Raw genomic sequence first — 20020 nt, 5'->3', positions numbered from 1 at the left:
AATTTAGCTTGTTTTTTTAAGTGTTTAATTGTTCAAGAAATAATTGGGCCCAAATATAATATTGCAGCAAAATAAAATATAGAAAAAGCTACGTTGCATATCTAAATTAAAATCAACTAATCAAAAATATGCCATATCAAAATTGTATCTACCTTTGACCTCACAAATTAACAGATTTATCTACTAACAATTGGGCTTAATTTTGCACATTCTAATGTACCAAATGTATTTGATATTTTGCGAGATATAGCTTTAAAACATCAACACTTTTTCACTTTTCAAATTTAGATTGTTTTTTTAACTGTTTAATTGTTCAAGAAATAATGGAGCCCAAATATAATCTTGCAGCAAACCAAAATATGGAAAGCTAATTTCTTTATGTAAATTAAAATCAAATAATCAAAAATATACCATATCAAAACACAATTTGTCTTGTATCTACCTTAAAACTCACAGATTAACAGATTAATCTCCTAACAATTGATCTTAATTTTGCACCTTCTAGTGTGCCAAATGTCTTTGATATTTTGCTAGATATACAAACATTTCTTTCAATGTTGACATTGAATATGCATTTCCAATCAATAAAAGCTAATCAGTGTGGCTGCTAAGAGTGACTGGGCTTAGGCTCAATGAATGGAATAAAATTTGTGAATGATAAAAAAGAGAACAGACTCCCAAATATTTTGATGCACTAATGCCTGTTCTCACTCTTAGCATCACTAGCTGCAAGATTTGGTAAAATTTGAAGAAAAAGAAAACATCAATCTGCACGTAGTTGGCAGGATTTGAAGCTACGTGGGGAGACCCCAATGGATTTCTAGTCCATCGCCTTTACCACTTGGCCACAACTACCTCACATGTGCTAAAGTGCTTAATTTAACATAATTAGGAGAAGGGTTTATGGTTTGCATGGTTTGCATGGTTTAGAATGTGTAAAATTACATAAATGGCCATCTAAGAAAATTAAAAAAAAATTGTTTCCATCGAGCCGGAATTGAACCAGCAACCTAAGGATTGCTGTACCAAACTTCTCTACAGTCCTCCGCTCTACCAGCGGAGGACTGTAGAGATAGAAATCATCTGCACTATATCTGATGGAGTGGACATGTAAAACCTTTCACTATCTAAAACTTACCCAATAAAGTAATTAAACTAGACAAAAGTTATTTATATGTTTATTCCTGTTTTGCATAATCATCACAAATAATCATGTTTAATGATTTGCTAAATATCACCAGAAGTTTAACTTAAATTTGTTATTTTTCTATCATCTGGCAACAGCTAGTTTAGAAAGCAGTTTTCATAGATCTTCCATCTGTAGCCACATTTACATCAAGATTAGAGATACTTTAAAATATCAACACTTTTTCACTTTTCAAATTTAGCTTGTTTTTTTAAGTGTTTAATTGTTCAAGAAATAATGGGGCCCAAATATAATATTGCAGCAAATCAAAATATAGAAAAAGCTACGTTGCATATCTAAATTAAAATCAACTAATCAAAAATATGCCATATCAAAATTGTATCTACCTTAGAACTCAAAAATTAACAGATTTATCTACTAACAATTGGGCTTAATTTTCCACATTCTAATTTACCAAATGTATTTGATATTTTGCGAGATATAGCTTTAAAACATCAACACTTTTTCACTTTTCAAATTTAGATTGTTTTTTTAACTGTTTAATTGTTCAAGAAATAATGGAGCCCAAATATAATCTTGCAGCAAACCAAAATATGGAAAGCTAATTTCTTTATGTAAATTAAAATCAAATAATCAAAAATATACCATATCAAAACACAATTTGTCTTGTATCTACCTTAAAACTCACAGATTAACAGATTAATCTCCTAACAATTGATCTTAATTTTGCACCTTCTAGTGTGCCAAATGTCTTTGATATTTTGCTAGATATACAAACATTTCTTTCAATGTTGACATTGAATATGCATTTCCAATCAATAAAAGCTAATCAGTGTGGCTGCTAAGAGTGACTGGGCTTAGGCTCAATGAATGGAAGAAAATGTGTGAATGATAAAAAAGAGAACAGACTCCCAAATATTTTGATGCACTAATGCCTGTTCTCACTCTTAGCATCACTAGCTGCAAGATTTGGTAAAATTTGAAGAAAAAGAAAACATCAATCTGCACGTAGTTGGCAGGATTTGAAGCTACGTGGGGAGACCCCAATGGATTTCTAGTCCATCGCCTTTACCACTTGGCCACAACTACCTCACATGTGCTAAAGTGCTTAATTTAACATAATTAGGAGAAGGGTTTATGGTTTGCATGGTTTGCATGGTTTAGAATGTGTAAAATTACATAAATGGCCATCTAAGAAAATGAAAAAAAAATTGTTTCCATCGAGCCGGAATTGAACCAGCAACCTAAGGATTGCTGTACCAAACTTCTCTACAGTCCTCCGCTCTACCAGCGGAGGACTGTAGAGATAGAAATCATCTGCACTATATCTGATGGAGTGGACATGTAAAACCTTTCACTATCTAAAACTTACCCAATAAAGTAATTAAACTAGACAAAAGTTATTTATATGTTTATTCCTGTTTTGCATAATCATCACAAATAATCATGTTTAATGATTTGCTAAATATCACCAGAAGTTTAACTTAAATTTGTTATTTTTCTATCATCTGGCAACAGCTAGTTTAGAAAGCAGTTTTCATAGATCTTCCATCTGTATCCACATTTACATCAAGATTAGAGATACTTTAAAATATCAACACTTTTTCACTTTTCAAATTTAGCTTGTTTTTTTAAGTGTTTAATTGTTCAAGAAATAATGGGGCCCAAATATAATATTGCAGCAAAACAAAATATAGAAAAAGCTACGTTGCATATGTAAATTAAAATCAACTAATCAAAAATATGCCATATCAAAATTGTATCTACCTTAGAACTCACAAATTAACAGATTTATCTACTAACAATTGGGCTTAATTTTGCACATTCTAATGTACCAAATGTATTTGATATTTTGCTAGATATAGCTTTAAAACATCAACACTTTTTCACTTTTCAAATTTAGCTTGTTTTTTTAACTGTTTAATTGTTCAAGAAATAATGGAGCCCAAATATAATCTTGTAGCAAACCAAAATATGGAAAGCTAATTTCTTTATGTAAATTAAAATCAACTAATCAAAAATATACCATATCAAAACACAATTTGTCTTGTATCTACCTTAAAACTCACAGATTAACAGATTAATCTCCTAACAATTGATCTTAATTTTGCACCTTCTAGTGTGCCAAATGTCTTTGATATTTTGCTAGATATACAAACATTTCTTACAATGTTGACATTGAATATGCATTTCCAATCAATAAAAGCTAATCAGTGTGGCTGCTAAGAGTGACTGGGCTTAGGCTCAATGAATGGAAGAAAATTTGTGAATGATAAAAAAGAGAACAGACTCCCAAATATTTTGATGCACTAATGCCTGTTCTCACTCTTAGCATCACTAGCTGCAAGATTTGGTAAAATTTGAAGAAAAAGAAAACATAAATCTGCACGTAGTTGGCAGGGTTTGAAGCTACGTGGGGAGACCCCAATGGATTTCTAGTCCATCGCCTTAATCACTCGGCCACAACTACCTCACATGTGCTAAAGTGTTTATTTTAACATAATTAGGAGAAGGGTTTATGTTTTGCATGGTTTGCATGGTTTAGAATGTGTAAAATTACATAAATGGCCATCTAAGATAATTAAAAAAAATTGTTTCCTTCAAGCTGGAATTGAACCAGCAACCTAAGGATTGCTGTTTCCTTTGAGCCGGAATTGAACCAGCAACCTAAGGATTGCTGTACCAAACTCCTCTACAGTCCTCCGCTCTAACAGCTGAGCTATCAAAGGTTCCCTATAGATATCATCTGCATTATATCTGATGGAGAGGACATGTAAAACCTTTCACTATCTAAAACTTACCCAATAAAGTAAATAAACTAGACAAAAGTTATTTATATGTTTATTCCTGTTTTGCATAATCATCACAAATAATCATGTTTAATGATTTGCTAAATATCACCAGAAGTTTAACTTAAATTTGTTATTTTTCTATCATCTGGCAACAGCTAGTTTAGAAAGCAGTTTTCATAGATCTTCCATCTGTAGACACATTTACATCAAGATTAGAGATACTTTAAAATATCAACACTTTTTCACTTTTCAAATTTAGCTTGTTTTTTTAAGTTTTTAATTGTTCAAGAAATAATTGGGCCCAAATATAATATTGCAGCAAAATAAAATATAGAAAAAGCTACGTTGCATATCTAAATTAAAATCAACTAATCAAAAATCTGCCATATCAAAATTGTATCTACCTTTGAACTCACAAATTAACAGATTTATCTACTAACAATTGGGCTTAATGTTGCACATTCTAATGTACCAAATGTATTTGATATTTTGCTAGATATAGCTTTAAAACATCAACACTTTTTCACTTTTCAAATTTAGCTTGTTTTTTTAACTGTTTAATTGTTCAAGAAATAAAGGAGCCCAAATATAATCTTGTAGCAAACCAAAATATGGAAAGCTAATTTCTTTATGTAAATTAAAATCAAATAATCAAAAATATACCATATCAAAACACAATTTGTCTTGTATCTACCTTAAAACTCACAGATTAACAGATTAATCTCCTAACAATTGATCTTAATTTTGCACCTTCTAGTGTGCCAAATGTCTTTGATATTTTGCTAGATATACAAACATTTCTTACAATGTTGACATTGAATATGCATTTCCAATCAATAAAAGCTAATCAGTGTGGCTGCTAAGAGTGACTGGGCTTAGGCTCAATGAATGGAAGAAAATTTGTGAATGATAAAAAAGAGAACAGACTCCCAAATATTTTGATGCACTAATGCCTGTTCTCACTCTTAGCATCACTAGCTGCAAGATTTGGTAAAATTTGAAGAAAAAGAAAACATCAATCTGCACATAGTTGGCAGGATTTGAAGCTACGTGGGGAGACCCCAATGGATTTCTAGTCCATCGCCTTTACCACTTGGCCACAACTACCTCACATGTGCTAAAGTGCTTAATTTAACATAATTAGGAGAAGGGTTTATGTTTTGCATGGTTTGCATGGTTTAGAATGTGTAAAATTACATAAATGGCCATCTAAGAAAATGAAAAAAAAATTGTTTCCATCGAGCCGGAATTGAACCAGCAACCTAAGGATTGCTGTACCAAACTTCTCTACAGTCCTCCGCTCTACCAGCGGAGGACTGTAGAGATAGAAATCATCTGCACTATATCTGATGGAGTGGACATGTAAAACTTTTCACTATCTAAAACTTACCCAATAAAGTAATTAAACTAGACAAAAGTTATTTATATGTTTATTCCTGTTTTGCATAATCATCACAAATAATCATGTTTAATGATTTGCTAAATATCACCAGAAGTTTAACTTAAATTTGTTATTTTTCTATCATCTGGCAACAGCTAGTTTAGAAAGCAGTTTTCATAGATCTTCCATCTGTAGACACATTTACATCAAGATTAGAGATACTTTAAAATATCAACACTTTTTCACTTTTCAAATTTAGCTTGTTTTTTTAAGTGTTTAATTGTTCAAGAAATAATTGGGCCCAAATATAATATTGCAGCAAAATAAAATATAGAAAAAGCTACGTTGCATATCTAAATTAAAATCAACTAATCAAAAATATGCCATATCAAAATTGTATCTACCTTTGACCTCACAAATTAACAGATTTATCTACTAACAATTGGGCTTAATTTTGCACATTCTAATGTACCAAATGTATTTGATATTTTGCGAGATATAGCTTTAAAACATCAACACTTTTTCACTTTTCAAATTTAGATTGTTTTTTTAACTGTTTAATTGTTCAAGAAATAATGGAGCCCAAATATAATCTTGCAGCAAACCAAAATATGGAAAGCTAATTTCTTTATGTAAATTAAAATCAAATAATCAAAAATATACCATATCAAAACACAATTTGTCTTGTATCTACCTTAAAACTCACAGATTAACAGATTAATCTCCTAACAATTGATCTTAATTTTGCACCTTCTAGTGTGCCAAATGTCTTTGATATTTTGCTAGATATACAAACATTTCTTTCAATGTTGACATTGAATATGCATTTCCAATCAATAAAAGCTAATCAGTGTGGCTGCTAAGAGTGACTGGGCTTAGGCTCAATGAATGGAATAAAATTTGTGAATGATAAAAAAGAGAACAGACTCCCAAATATTTTGATGCACTAATGCCTGTTCTCACTCTTAGCATCACTAGCTGCAAGATTTGGTAAAATTTGAAGAAAAAGAAAACATCAATCTGCACGTAGTTGGCAGGATTTGAAGCTACGTGGGGAGACCCCAATGGATTTCTAGTCCATCGCCTTTACCACTTGGCCACAACTACCTCACATGTGCTAAAGTGCTTAATTTAACATAATTAGGAGAAGGGTTTATGGTTTGCATGGTTTGCATGGTTTAGAATGTGTAAAATTACATAAATGGCCATCTAAGAAAATTAAAAAAAAATTGTTTCCATCGAGCCGGAATTGAACCAGCAACCTAAGGATTGCTGTACCAAACTTCTCTACAGTCCTCCGCTCTACCAGCGGAGGACTGTAGAGATAGAAATCATCTGCACTATATCTGATGGAGTGGACATGTAAAACCTTTCACTATCTAAAACTTACCCAATAAAGTAATTAAACTAGACAAAAGTTATTTATATGTTTATTCCTGTTTTGCATAATCATCACAAATAATCATGTTTAATGATTTGCTAAATATCACCAGAAGTTTAACTTAAATTTGTTATTTTTCTATCATCTGGCAACAGCTAGTTTAGAAAGCAGTTTTCATAGATCTTCCATCTGTAGCCACATTTACATCAAGATTAGAGATACTTTAAAATATCAACACTTTTTCACTTTTCAAATTTAGCTTGTTTTTTTAAGTGTTTAATTGTTCAAGAAATAATGGGGCCCAAATATAATATTGCAGCAAATCAAAATATAGAAAAAGCTACGTTGCATATCTAAATTAAAATCAACTAATCAAAAATATGCCATATCAAAATTGTATCTACCTTAGAACTCAAAAATTAACAGATTTATCTACTAACAATTGGGCTTAATTTTCCACATTCTAATTTACCAAATGTATTTGATATTTTGCGAGATATAGCTTTAAAACATCAACACTTTTTCACTTTTCAAATTTAGATTGTTTTTTTAACTGTTTAATTGTTCAAGAAATAATGGAGCCCAAATATAATCTTGCAGCAAACCAAAATATGGAAAGCTAATTTCTTTATGTAAATTAAAATCAAATAATCAAAAATATACCATATCAAAACACAATTTGTCTTGTATCTACCTTAAAACTCACAGATTAACAGATTAATCTCCTAACAATTGATCTTAATTTTGCACCTTCTAGTGTGCCAAATGTCTTTGATATTTTGCTAGATATACAAACATTTCTTTCAATGTTGACATTGAATATGCATTTCCAATCAATAAAAGCTAATCAGTGTGGCTGCTAAGAGTGACTGGGCTTAGGCTCAATGAATGGAAGAAAATGTGTGAATGATAAAAAAGAGAACAGACTCCCAAATATTTTGATGCACTAATGCCTGTTCTCACTCTTAGCATCACTAGCTGCAAGATTTGGTAAAATTTGAAGAAAAAGAAAACATCAATCTGCACGTAGTTGGCAGGATTTGAAGCTACGTGGGGAGACCCCAATGGATTTCTAGTCCATCGCCTTTACCACTTGGCCACAACTACCTCACATGTGCTAAAGTGCTTAATTTAACATAATTAGGAGAAGGGTTTATGGTTTGCATGGTTTGCATGGTTTAGAATGTGTAAAATTACATAAATGGCCATCTAAGAAAATTAAAAAAAAATTGTTTCCATCGAGCCGGAATTGAACCAGCAACCTAAGGATTGCTGTACCAAACTTCTCTACAGTCCTCCGCTCTACCAGCGGAGGACTGTAGAGATAGAAATCATCTGCACTATATCTGATGGAGTGGACATGTAAAACCTTTCACTATCTAAAACTTACCCAATAAAGTAATTAAACTAGACAAAAGTTATTTATATGTTTATTCCTGTTTTGCATAATCATCACAAATAATCATGTTTAATGATTTGCTAAATATCACCAGAAGTTTAACTTAAATTTGTTATTTTTCTATCATCTGGCAACAGCTAGTTTAGAAAGCAGTTTTCATAGATCTTCCATCTGTAGCCACATTTACATCAAGATTAGAGATACTTTAAAATATCAACACTTTTTCACTTTTCAAATTTAGCTTGTTTTTTTAAGTGTTTAATTGTTCAAGAAATAATGGGGCCCAAAAATAATATTGCAGCAAATCAAAATATAGAAAAAGCTACGTTGCATATCTAAATTAAAATCAACTAATCAAAAATATGCCATATCAAAATTGTATCTACCTTAGAACTCAAAAATTAACAGATTTATCTACTAACAATTGGGCTTAATTTTGCACATTCTAATGTACCAAATGTATTTGATATTTTGCGAGATATAGCTTTAAAACATCAACACTTTTTCACTTTTCAAATTTAGATTGTTTTTTTAACTGTTTAATTGTTCAAGAAATAATGGAGCCCAAATATAATCTTGCAGCAAACCAAAATATGGAAAGCTAATTTCTTTATGTAAATTAAAATCAAATAATCAAAAATATACCATATCAAAACACAATTTGTCTTGTATCTACCTTAAAACTCACAGATTAACAGATTAATCTCCTAACAATTGATCTTAATTTTGCACCTTCTAGTGTGCCAAATGTCTTTGATATTTTGCTAGATATACAAACATTTCTTTCAATGTTGACATTGAATATGCATTTCCAATCAATAAAAGCTAATCAGTGTGGCTGCTAAGAGTGACTGGGCTTAGGCTCAATGAATGGAAGAAAATGTGTGAATGATAAAAAAGAGAACAGACTCCCAAATATTTTGATGCACTAATGCCTGTTCTCACTCTTAGCATCACTAGCTGCAAGATTTGGTAAAATTTGAAGAAAAAGAAAACATAAATCTGCACGTAGTTGGCAGGGTTTGAAGCTACATGGGGAGACCCCAATGGATTTCTAGTCCATCGCCTTTACCACTTGGCCACAAACACCTCACATGTGCTAAAGTGCTTAATTTAACATAATTAGGAGAAGGGTTTATGTTTTGCATGGTTTGATGGTTTAGAATGTGTAAAATTACATAAATGGCCATCTAACATAATTAAAAAAAATTGATCCTTCGAGCTGGAATTGAACCAGCAACCTAAGGATTGCTGTTTCCTTTGAGCCGGAATTGAACCAGCAACCTAAGGATTGCTGTACCAAACTCCTCTACAGTCCTCCGCTCTACCAGCTGAGCTATCAAAGGTTCCCTATAGATATCATCTGCACTATATCTGATGGAGAGGACATGTAAAACCTTTCACTATCTAAAACTTACCCAATAAAGTAATTAAACTAGACAAAAGTTATTTATATGTTTATTCCTGTTTTGCATAATCATCACAAATAATCATGTTTAATGATTTGCTAAATATCACCAGAAGTTTAACTTAAATTTGTTATTTTTCTATCATCTGGCAACAGCTAGTTTAGAAAGCAGTTTTCATAGATCTTCCATCTGTAGACACATTTACATCAAGATTAGAGATACTTTAAAATATCAACACTTTTTCACTTTTCAAATTTAGCTTGTTTTTTTAAGTTTGTAATTGTTCAAGAAATAATTGGGCCCAAATATAATATTGCAGCAAAATAAAATATAGAAAAAGCTACGTTGCATATCTAAATTAAAATCAACTAATCAAAAATATGCCATATCAAAATTGTATCTACCTTTGACCTCACAAATTAACAGATTTATCTACTAACAATTGGGCTTAATTTTGCACATTCTAATGTACCAAATGTATTTGATATTTTGCTAGATATAGCTTTAAAACATCAACACTTTTTCACTTTTCAAATTTAGCTTGTTTTTTTAACTGTTTAATTTTTCAAGAAATAATGGAGCCCAAATATAATCTTGCAGCAAACCAAAATATGGAAAGCTAATTTCTTTATGTAAATTAAAATCAAATAATCAAAAATATACCATATCAAAACACAATTTGTCTTGTATCTACCTTAAAACTCACAGATTAACAGATTAATCTCCTAACAATTGATCTTAATTTTGCACCTTCTAGTGTGCCAAATGTCTTTGATATTTTGCTAGATATACAAACATTTCTTTCAATGTTGACATTGAATATGCATTTCCAATCAATAAAAGCTAATCAGTGTGGCTGCTAAGAGTGACTGGGCTTAGGCTCAATGAATGGAAGAAAATTTGTGAATGATAAAAAAGAGAACAGACTCCCAAATATTTTGATGCACTAATGCCTGTTCTCACTCTTAGCATCACTAGCTGCAAGATTTGGTAAAATTTGAAGAAAAAGAAAACATCAATCTGCACGTAGTTGGCAGGATTTGAAGCTACTTGGGGAGACCCCAATGGATTTCTAGTCCATCGTATTTACCACTTGGCCACAACTACCTCACATGTGCTAAAGTGCTTAATTTAACATAATTAGGAGAAGGGTTTATGGTTTGCATGGTTTGCATGGTTTAGAATGTGTAAAATTACATAAATGGCCATCTAAGAAAATTAAAAAAAAATTGTTTCCATCGAGCCGGAATTGAACCAGCAACCTAAGGATTGCTGTACCAAACTTCTCTACAGTCCTCCGCTCTACCAGGGGAGGACTGTAGAGATAGAAATCATCTGCACTATATCTGATGGAGTGGACATGTAAAACCTTTCACTATCTAAAACTTACCCAATAAAGTAATTAAACTAGACAAAAGTTATTTATATGTTTATTCCTGTTTTGCATAATCATCACAAATAATCATGTTTAATGATTTGCTAAATATCACCAGAAGTTTAACTTAAATTTGTTATTTTTCTATCATCTGGCAACAGCTAGTTTAGAAAGCAGTTTTCATAGATCTTCCATCTGTAGCCACATTTACATCAAGATTAGAGATACTTTAAAATATCAACACTTTTTCACTTTTCAAATTTAGCTTGTTTTTTTAAGTGTTTAATTGTTCAAGAAATAATGGGGCCCAAATATAATATTGCAGCAAATCAAAATATAGAAAAAGCTACGTTGCATATCTAAATTAAAATCAACTAATCAAAAATATGCCATATCAAAATTGTATCTACCTTAGAACTCAAAAATTAACAGATTTATCTACTAACAATTGGGCTTAATTTTGCACATTCTAATGTACCAAATGTATTTGATATTTTGCTAGATATAGCTTTAAAACATCAACACTTTTTCACTTTTCAAATTTAGCTTGTTTTTTTAACTGTTTAATTGTTCAAGAAATAATGGAGCCCAAATATAATCTTGTAGCAAACCAAAATATGGAAAGCTAATTTCTTTATGTAAATTAAAATCAAATAATCAAAAATATACCATATCAAAACACAATTTGTCTAGTATCTACCTTAAAACTCACAGATTAACAGATTAATCTCCTAACAATTGATCTTAATTTTGCACCTTCTAGTGTGCCAAATGTCTTTGATATTTTGCTAGATATACAAACATTTCTTTCAATGTTGACATTGAATATGCATTTCCAATCAATAAAAGCTAATCAGTGTGGCTGCTAAGAGTGACTGGGCTTAGGCTCAATGAATGGAAGAAAATTTGTGAATGATAAAAAAGAGAACAGACTCCCAAATATTTTGATGCACTAATGCCTGTTCTCACTCTTAGCATCACTAGCTGCAAGATTTGGTAAAATTTGAAGAAAAAGAAAACATCAATCTGCACGTAGTTGGCAGGATTTGAAGCTACTTGGGGAGACCCCAATGGATTTCTAGTCCATCGCCTTTACCACTTGGCCACAACTACCTCACATGTGCTAAAGTGCTTAATTTAACATAATTAGGAGAAGGGTTTATGGTTTGCATGGTTTGCATGGTTTAGAATGTGTAAAATTACATAAATGGCCATCTAAGAAAATTAAAAAAAAATTGTTTCCATCGAGCCAGAATTGAACCAGCAACCTAAGGATTGCTGTACCAAACTTCTCTACAGTCCTCCGCTCTACCAGCGGAGGACTGTAGAGATAGAAATCATCTGCACTATATCTGATGGAGTGGACATGTAAAACCTTTCACTATCTAAAACTTACCCAATAAAGTAATTAAACTAGACAAAAGTTATTTATATGTTTATTCCTGTTTTGCATAATCATCACAAATAATCATGTTTAATGATTTGCTAAATATCACCAGAAGTTTAACTTAAATTTGTTATTTTTCTATCATCTGGCAACAGCTAGTTTAGAAAGCAGTTTTCATAGATCTTCCATCTGTAGCCACATTTACATCAAGATTAGAGATACTTTAAAATATCAACACTTTTTCACTTTTCAAATTTAGCTTGTTTTTTTAAGTGTTTAATTGTTCAAGAAATAATGGGGCCCAAATATAATATTGCATCAAAACAAAATATAGAAAAAGCTACGTTGCATATCTAAATTAAAATCAACTAATCAAAAATATGCCATATCAAAATTGTATCTACCTTAGAACTCACAAATTAACAGATTTATCTACTAACAATTGGGCTTAATTTTGCACATTCTAATGTACCAAATGTATTTGATATTTTGCTAGATATAGCTTTAAAACATCAACACTTTTTCACTTTTCAAATTTAGCTTGTTTTTTTAACTGTTTAATTGTTCAAGAAATAATGGAGCCCAAATATAATCTTGTAGCAAACCAAAATATGGAAAGCTAATTTCTTTATGTAAATTAAAATCAAATAATCAAAAATATACCATATCAAAACACAATTTGTCTTGTATCTACCTTAAAACTCACAGATTAACAGATTAATCTCCTAACAATTGATCTTAATTTTGCACCTTCTAGTGTGCCAAATGTCTTTGATATTTTGCTAGATATACAAACATTTCTTTCAATGTTGACATTGAATATGCATTTCCAATCAATAAAAGCTAATCAGTGTGGCTGCTAAGAGTGACTGGGCTTAGGCTCAATGAATGGAAGAAAATGTGTGAATGATAAAAAAGAGAACAGACTCCCAAATATTTTGATGCACTAATGCCTGTTCTCACTCTTAGCATCACTAGCTGCAAGATTTGGTAAAATTTGAAGAAAAAGAAAACATAAATCTTCACGTAGTTGGCAGGGTTTGAAGCTACGTGGGGAGACCCCAATGGATTTCTAGTCCATCGCCTTAATCACTCGGCCACAACTACCTCACATGTGCTAAAGTGTTTATTTTAACATAATTAGGAGAAGGGTTTATGTTTTGCATGGTTTGCATGGTTTAGAATGTGTAAAATTACATAAATGGCCATCTAAGATAATTAAAAAAAATTGTTTCCTTCGAGCTGGAATTGAACCAGCAACCTAAGGATTGCTGTTTCCTTTGAGCTGGAATTGAACCAGCAACCTAAGGATTGCTGTACCACACTCCTCTACAGTCCTCCGCTCTACCAGCTGAGCTATCAAAGGTTCCCTATAGAAATCTTCTGCACTATATCTGATGGAGTGGACATGTAAAACCTTTCACTATCTAAAACTTACCCAATAAAGTAATTAAACTAGACAAAAGTTATTTATATGTTTATTCCTGTTTTGCATAATCATCACAAATAATCATGTTTAATGATTTGCTAAATATCACCAGAAGTTTAACTTAAATTTGTTATTTTTCTATCATCTGGCAACAGCTAGTTTAGAAAGTAGTTTTCATAGATCTTCCATCTGTAGCCACATTTACATCAAGATTAGAGATACTTTAAAATATCAACACTTTTTCACTTTTCAAATTTAGCTTGTTTTTTTAAGTGTTTAATTGTTCAAGAAATAATGGGGCCCAAATATAATATTGCAGCAAAACAAAATATAGAAAAAGCTACGTTGCATATCTAAATTAAAATCAACTAATCAAAAATATGCCATATCAAAATTGTATCTACCTTAGAACTCACAAATTAACAGATTTATCTACTAACAACTGGGCTTAATTTTGCACATTCTAATGTACCAAATGTATTTGATATTTTGCTAGATATAGCTTTAAAACATCAACACTTTTTCACTTTTCAAATTTAGCTTGTTTTTTTAACTGTTTAATTGTTCAAGAAATAATGGAGCCCAAATATAATCTTGTAGCAAACCAAAATATGGAAAGCTAATTTCTTTATGTAAATTAAAATCAAATAATCAAAAATATACCATATCAAAACACAATTTGTCTTGTATCTACCTTAAAACTCACAGATTAACAGATTAATCTCCTAACAATTGATCTTAATTTTGCACCTTCTAGTGTGCCAAATGTCTTTGATATTTTGCTAGATATACAAACATTTCTTTCAATGTTGACATTGAATATGCATTTCCAATCAATAAAAGCTAATCAGTGTGGCTGCTAAGAGTGACTGGGCTTAGGCTCAATGAATGGAAGAAAATGTGTGAATGATAAAAAAGAGAACAGACTCCCAAATATTTTGATGCACTAATGCCTGTTCTCACTCTTAGCATCACTAGCTGCAAGATTTGGTAAAATTTGAAGAAAAAGAAAACATAAATCTTCACGTAGTTGGCAGGGTTTGAAGCTACGTGGGGAGACCCCAATGGATTTCTAGTCCATCGCCTTAATCACTCGGCCACAACTACCTCACATGTGCTAAAGTGTTTATTTTAACATAATTAGGAGAAGGGTTTATGTTTTGCATGGTTTGCATGGTTTAGAATGTGTAAAATTACATAAATGGCCATCTAAGATAATTAAAAAAAATTGTTTCCTTCGAGCCGGAATTGAACCAGCAACCTAAGGATTGCTGTTTCCTTCGAGCTGGAATTGAACCAGCAACCTAAGGATTGCTGTACCAAACTCCTCTACAGTCCTCCGCTCTACCAGCTGAGCTATCAAAGGTTCCCTATAGAAATCTTCTGCACTATATCTGATGGAGTGGACATGTAAAACCTTTCACTATCTAAAACTTACCCAATAAAGTAATTAAACTAGACAAAAGTTATTTATATGTTTATTCCTGTTTTGCATAATCATCACAAATAATCATGTTTAATGATTTGCTAAATATCACCAGAAGTTTAACTTAAATTTGTTATTTTTCTATCATCTGGCAACAGCTAGTTTAGAAAGTAGTTTTCATAGATCTTCCATCTGTAGCCACATTTACATCAAGATTAGAGATACTTTAAAATATCAACACTTTTTCACTTTTCAAATTTAGCTTGTTTTTTTAAGTGTTTAATTGTTCAAGAAATAATGGGGCCCAAATATAATATTGCAGCAAAACAAAATATAGAAAAAGCTACGTTGCATATCTAAATTAAAATCAACTAATCAAAAATATGCCATATCAAAATTGTATCTACCTTAGAACTCACAAATTAACAGATTTATCTACAAACAACTGGGCTTAATTTTGCACATTCTAATGTACCAAATGTATTTGATATTTTGCTAGATATAGCTTTAAAACATCAACACTTTTTCACTTTTCAAATTTAGCTTGTTTTTTTAACTGTTTAATTGTTCAAGAAATAATGGAGCCCAAATATAATCTTGTAGCAAACCAAAATATGGAAAGCTAATTTCTTTATGTAAATTAAAATCAAATAATCAAAAATATACCATATCAAAACACAATTTGTCTTGTATCTACCTTAAAACTCACAGATTAACAGATTAATATCCTAACAATTGATCTTAATTTTGCACCTTCTAGTGTGCCAAATGTCTTTGATATTTTGCTAGATATACAAACATTTCTTTCAATGTTGACATTGAATATGCATTTCCAATCAATAAAAGCTAATCAGTGTGGCTGCTAAGAGTGACTGGGCTTAGGCTCAATGAATGGAAGAAAATGTGTGAATGATAAAAAAGAGAACAGACTCCCAAATATTTTGATGCACTAATGCCTGTTCTCACTCTTAGCATCCCTAGCTGCAAGATTTGGTAAAATTTGAAGAAAAAGAAAACATAAATCTGCACGTAGTTGGCAGGGTTTGAAGCTACGTGGGGAGACCCCAATGGATTTCTAGTCCATCGCCTTAACCACTCGGCCACAACTACCTCACATGTGCTAAAGTGTTTATTTTAACATAATTAGGAGAAGGGTTTATGTTTTGCATGGTTTGCATGGTTTAGAATGTGTAAAATTACATAAATGGCCATCTAACATAATTAAAAAAAATTAATCCTTTGAGCTGGAATTGAATCAGCGACTTAAGGATTGCTGTACCAAACTCCTCTACAGTCCTCCGCTCTACCAGCTGAGCTATCGAAGGTTCCCTATAGAAATCATCTGCACTATATCTGATGGAGTGGACATGTAAAACCTTTCACTATCTAAAACTTACCCAATAAAGTAATTAAACTAGACAAAAGTTATTTATATGTTTATTCCTGTTTTGCATAATCATCACAAATAATCATGTTTAATGATTTGCTAAATATCACCAGAAGTTTAACTTAAATTTGTTATTTTTCTATCATCTGGCAACAGCTAGTTTAGAAAGCAGTTTTCATAGATCTTCCATCTGTAGCCACATTTACATCAAGATTAGAGATACTTTAAAATATCAACACTTTTTCACTTTTCAAATTTAGCTTGTTTTTTTAAGTGTTTAATTGTTCAAGAAATAATGGGGCCCAAATATAATATTGCATCAAAACAAAATATAGAAAAAGCTACGTTGCATATCTAAATTAAAATCAACTAATCAAAAATATGCCATATCAAAATTGTATCTACCTTAGAACTCACAAATTAACAGATTTATCTACTAACAATTGGGCTTAATTTTGCACATTCTAATGTACCAAATGTATTTGATATTTTGCTAGATATAGCTTTAAAACATCAACACTTTTTCACTTTTCAAATTTAGCTTGTTTTTTTAACTGTTTAATTGTTCAAGAAATAATGGAGCCCAAATATAATCTTGTAGCAAACCAAAATATGGAAAGCTAATTTCTTTATGTAAATTAAAATCAAATAATCAAAAATATACCATATCAAAACACAATTTGTCTTGTATCTACCTTAAAACTCACAGATTAACAGATTAATCTCCTAACAATTGATCTTAATTTTGCACCTTCTAGTGTGCCAAATGTCTTTGATATTTTGCTAGATATACAAACATTTCTTTCAATGATGACATTGAATATGCATTTCCAATCAATAAAAGCTAATCAGTGTGGCTGCTAAGAGTGACTGGGCTTAGGCTCAATGAATGGAAGAAAATGTGTGAATGATAAAAAAGAGAACAGACTCCCAAATATTTTGATGCACTAATGCCTGTTCTCACTCTTAGCATCCCTAGCTGCAAGATTTGGTAAAATTTGAAGAAAAAGAAAACATAAATCTGCACGTAGTTGGCAGGGTTTGAAGCTACGTGGGGAGACCCCAATGGATTTCTAGTCCATCGCCTTAACCACTCGGCTAAAACTACCTCACATGTGCTAAAGTGTTTATTTTAACATAATTAGGAGAAGGGTTTATGTTTTGCATGGTTTGCATGGTTTAGAATGTGTAAAATTACATAAATGGCCATCTAACATAATTAAAAAAAATTAATCCTTTGAGCTGGAATTGAACCAGCGACTTAAGGATTGCTGTACCAAACTCCTCTACAGTCCTCCGCTCTACCAGCTGAGCTATCGAAGGTTCCCTATAGAAATCATCTGCACTATATCTGATGGAGTGGACATGTAAAACCTTTCACTATCTAAAACTTACCCAATAAAGTAATTAAACTAGACAAAAGTTATTTATATGTTTATTCCTGTTTTGCATAATCATCACAAATAATCATGTTTAATGATTTGCTAAATATCACAAGAAGTTTAACTTAAATTTGTTATTTTTCTATCATCTGGCAACAGCTAGTTTAGAAAGCAGTTTTCATAGATCTTCCATCTGTAGCCACATTTACATCAAGATTAGAGATACTTTAAAATATCAACACTTTTTCACTTTTCAAATTTAGCTTGTTTTTTTAAGTGTTTAATTGTTCAAGAAATAATGGGGCCCAAATATAATATTGCATCAAAACAAAATATAGAAAAAGCTACGTTGCATATCTAAATTAAAATCAACTAATCAAAAATATGCCATATCAAAATTGTATCTACCTTAGAACTCACAAATTAACAGATTTATCTACTAACAATTGGGCTTAATTTTGCACATTCTAATGTACCAAATGTATTTGATATTTTGCTAGATATAGCTTTAAAACATCAACACTTTTTCACTTTTCAAATTTAGCTTGTTTTTTTAACTGTTTAATTGTTCAAGAAATAATGGAGCCCAAATATAATCTTGTAGCAAACCAAAATATGGAAAGCTAATTTCTTTATGTAAATTAAAATCAAATAATCAAAAATATACCATATCAAAACACAATTTGTCTTGTATCTACCTTAAAACTCACAGATTAACAGATTAATATCCTAACAATTGATCTTAATTTTGCACTTTCTAGTGTGCCAAATGTCTTTGATATTTTGCTAGATATACAAACATTTCTTTCAATGTTGACATTGAATATGCATTTCCAATCAATAAAAGCTAATCAGTGTGGCTGCTAAGAGTGACTGGGCTTAGGCTCAATGAATGGAAGAAAATGTGTGAATGATAAAAAAGAGAACAGACTCCCAAATATTTTGATGCACTAATGCCTGTTCTCACTCTTAGCATCACTAGCTGCAAGATTTGGTAAAATTTGAAGAAAAAGAAAACATAAATCTGCACGTAGTTGGCAGGGTTTGAAGCTACGTGGGGAGACCCCAATGGATTTCTAGTCCATCGCCTTAACCACTCGGCCAAAACTACCTCACATGTGCTAAAGTGTTTATTTTAACATAATTAGGAGAAGGGTTTATGTTTTGCATGGTTTGCATGGTTTAGAATGTGTAAAATTACATAAATGGCCATCTAACATAATTAAAAAAATTGATCCTTTGAGCTGGAATTGAACCAGCGACTTAAGGATTGCTGTACCAAACTCCTCTACAGTCCTCCGCTCTTCCAGCTGAGCTATCGAAGGTTCCCTATAGAAATCATCTGCACTATATCTGATGGAGTGGACATGTAAAACCTTTCACTATCTAAAACTTACCCAATAAAGTAATTAAACTAGACAAAAGTTATTTATATGTTTATTCCTGTTTTGCATAATCATCACAAATAATCATGTTTAATGATTTGCTAAATATCACCAGAAGTTTAACTTAAATTTGTTATTTTTCTATCATCTGGCAACAGCTAGTTTAGAAAGCAGTTTTCATAGATCTTCCATCTGTAGCCACATTTACATCAAGATTAGAGATACTTTAAAATATCAACACTTTTTCACTTTTCAAAATTAGCTTGTTTTTTTAATTGTTTAATTGTTCAAGAAATAATGGGGCCCAAATATAATATTGCAGCAAATCAAAATATAGAAAAAGCTACGTTGCATATGTAAATTAAAATCAACTAATCAAAAATATGCCATATCAAAATTGTATCTACCTTAGAACTCACAAATTAACAGATTTATCTACTAACAATTGGGCTTAATTTTGCACATTCTAATGTACCAAATGTATTTGATATTTTGCTAGATATAGCTTTAAAACATCAACACTTTTTCACTTTTCAAATTTAGCTTGTTTTTTTAACTGTTTAATTGTTCAAGAAATAATGGAGCCCAAATATAATCTTGTAGCAAACCAAAATATGGAAAGCTAATTTCTTTATGTAAATTAAATCAAATAATCAAAAATATACCATATCAAAACACAATTTGTCTTGTATCTACCTTAAAACTCACAGATTAACAGATTAATATCCTAACAATTGATC

The 20020-nt window shown here is 31.2% G+C and overlaps 17 non-coding genes across 17 annotated transcripts; all 17 read right to left on the bottom strand.

Annotated features, from left to right (window-relative positions):
* Positions 1–773: 773 nt before the first annotated feature.
* Positions 774–855, bottom strand: TRNAS-AGA (transfer RNA serine (anticodon AGA)). The gene has a single exon. It is a non-coding gene; the product is annotated as a tRNA-Ser (tRNA).
* A 1299-nt stretch (positions 856–2154) lies between these two features.
* Positions 2155–2236, bottom strand: TRNAS-AGA (transfer RNA serine (anticodon AGA)). The gene has a single exon. It is a non-coding gene; the product is annotated as a tRNA-Ser (tRNA).
* A 1299-nt stretch (positions 2237–3535) lies between these two features.
* TRNAS-AGA (transfer RNA serine (anticodon AGA)) lies at positions 3536–3617 on the bottom strand. The gene has a single exon. It is a non-coding gene; the product is annotated as a tRNA-Ser (tRNA).
* A 169-nt stretch (positions 3618–3786) lies between these two features.
* On the bottom strand, positions 3787–3876 carry TRNAY-GUA (transfer RNA tyrosine (anticodon GUA)). Its single transcript is given in 2 exon segments — positions 3787–3822; positions 3840–3876. It is a non-coding gene; the product is annotated as a tRNA-Tyr (tRNA).
* Positions 3877–4964: 1088 nt separating this feature from the next.
* On the bottom strand, positions 4965–5046 carry TRNAS-AGA (transfer RNA serine (anticodon AGA)). Its single transcript has one exon. It is a non-coding gene; the product is annotated as a tRNA-Ser (tRNA).
* Positions 5047–6345: 1299 nt separating this feature from the next.
* Positions 6346–6427, bottom strand: TRNAS-AGA (transfer RNA serine (anticodon AGA)). Its single transcript has one exon. It is a non-coding gene; the product is annotated as a tRNA-Ser (tRNA).
* Positions 6428–7726: 1299 nt separating this feature from the next.
* TRNAS-AGA (transfer RNA serine (anticodon AGA)) lies at positions 7727–7808 on the bottom strand. The gene has a single exon. It is a non-coding gene; the product is annotated as a tRNA-Ser (tRNA).
* A 1548-nt stretch (positions 7809–9356) lies between these two features.
* TRNAY-GUA (transfer RNA tyrosine (anticodon GUA)) lies at positions 9357–9446 on the bottom strand. The gene is given in 2 exon segments: positions 9357–9392; positions 9410–9446. It is a non-coding gene; the product is annotated as a tRNA-Tyr (tRNA).
* A 2469-nt stretch (positions 9447–11915) lies between these two features.
* TRNAS-AGA (transfer RNA serine (anticodon AGA)) lies at positions 11916–11997 on the bottom strand. The gene has a single exon. It is a non-coding gene; the product is annotated as a tRNA-Ser (tRNA).
* A 1299-nt stretch (positions 11998–13296) lies between these two features.
* TRNAS-AGA (transfer RNA serine (anticodon AGA)) lies at positions 13297–13378 on the bottom strand. The gene has a single exon. It is a non-coding gene; the product is annotated as a tRNA-Ser (tRNA).
* Positions 13379–13547: 169 nt separating this feature from the next.
* On the bottom strand, positions 13548–13637 carry TRNAY-GUA (transfer RNA tyrosine (anticodon GUA)). Its single transcript is given in 2 exon segments — positions 13548–13583; positions 13601–13637. It is a non-coding gene; the product is annotated as a tRNA-Tyr (tRNA).
* Positions 13638–14725: 1088 nt separating this feature from the next.
* On the bottom strand, positions 14726–14807 carry TRNAS-AGA (transfer RNA serine (anticodon AGA)). Its single transcript has one exon. It is a non-coding gene; the product is annotated as a tRNA-Ser (tRNA).
* A 169-nt stretch (positions 14808–14976) lies between these two features.
* On the bottom strand, positions 14977–15066 carry TRNAY-GUA (transfer RNA tyrosine (anticodon GUA)). Its single transcript is given in 2 exon segments — positions 14977–15012; positions 15030–15066. It is a non-coding gene; the product is annotated as a tRNA-Tyr (tRNA).
* A 1088-nt stretch (positions 15067–16154) lies between these two features.
* TRNAS-AGA (transfer RNA serine (anticodon AGA)) lies at positions 16155–16236 on the bottom strand. Its single transcript has one exon. It is a non-coding gene; the product is annotated as a tRNA-Ser (tRNA).
* A 1510-nt stretch (positions 16237–17746) lies between these two features.
* TRNAY-GUA (transfer RNA tyrosine (anticodon GUA)) lies at positions 17747–17836 on the bottom strand. Its single transcript is given in 2 exon segments — positions 17747–17782; positions 17800–17836. It is a non-coding gene; the product is annotated as a tRNA-Tyr (tRNA).
* Positions 17837–18924: 1088 nt separating this feature from the next.
* Positions 18925–19006, bottom strand: TRNAS-AGA (transfer RNA serine (anticodon AGA)). Its single transcript has one exon. It is a non-coding gene; the product is annotated as a tRNA-Ser (tRNA).
* Positions 19007–19130: 124 nt separating this feature from the next.
* On the bottom strand, positions 19131–19220 carry TRNAY-GUA (transfer RNA tyrosine (anticodon GUA)). The gene is given in 2 exon segments: positions 19131–19166; positions 19184–19220. It is a non-coding gene; the product is annotated as a tRNA-Tyr (tRNA).
* Between the last annotated feature and the right edge of the window lie 800 nt (positions 19221–20020).

Source organism: Taudactylus pleione, unplaced genomic scaffold (assembly GCF_031769625.1).
Source record: "Taudactylus pleione unplaced genomic scaffold, aTauple2 ptg000050l, whole genome shotgun sequence".
Taxonomy (NCBI): domain Eukaryota; kingdom Metazoa; phylum Chordata; class Amphibia; order Anura; family Myobatrachidae; genus Taudactylus; species Taudactylus pleione.
Note: the sequence above shows the minus strand (reverse complement) of the source record. Positions and strands in the feature narration are given on the sequence as shown.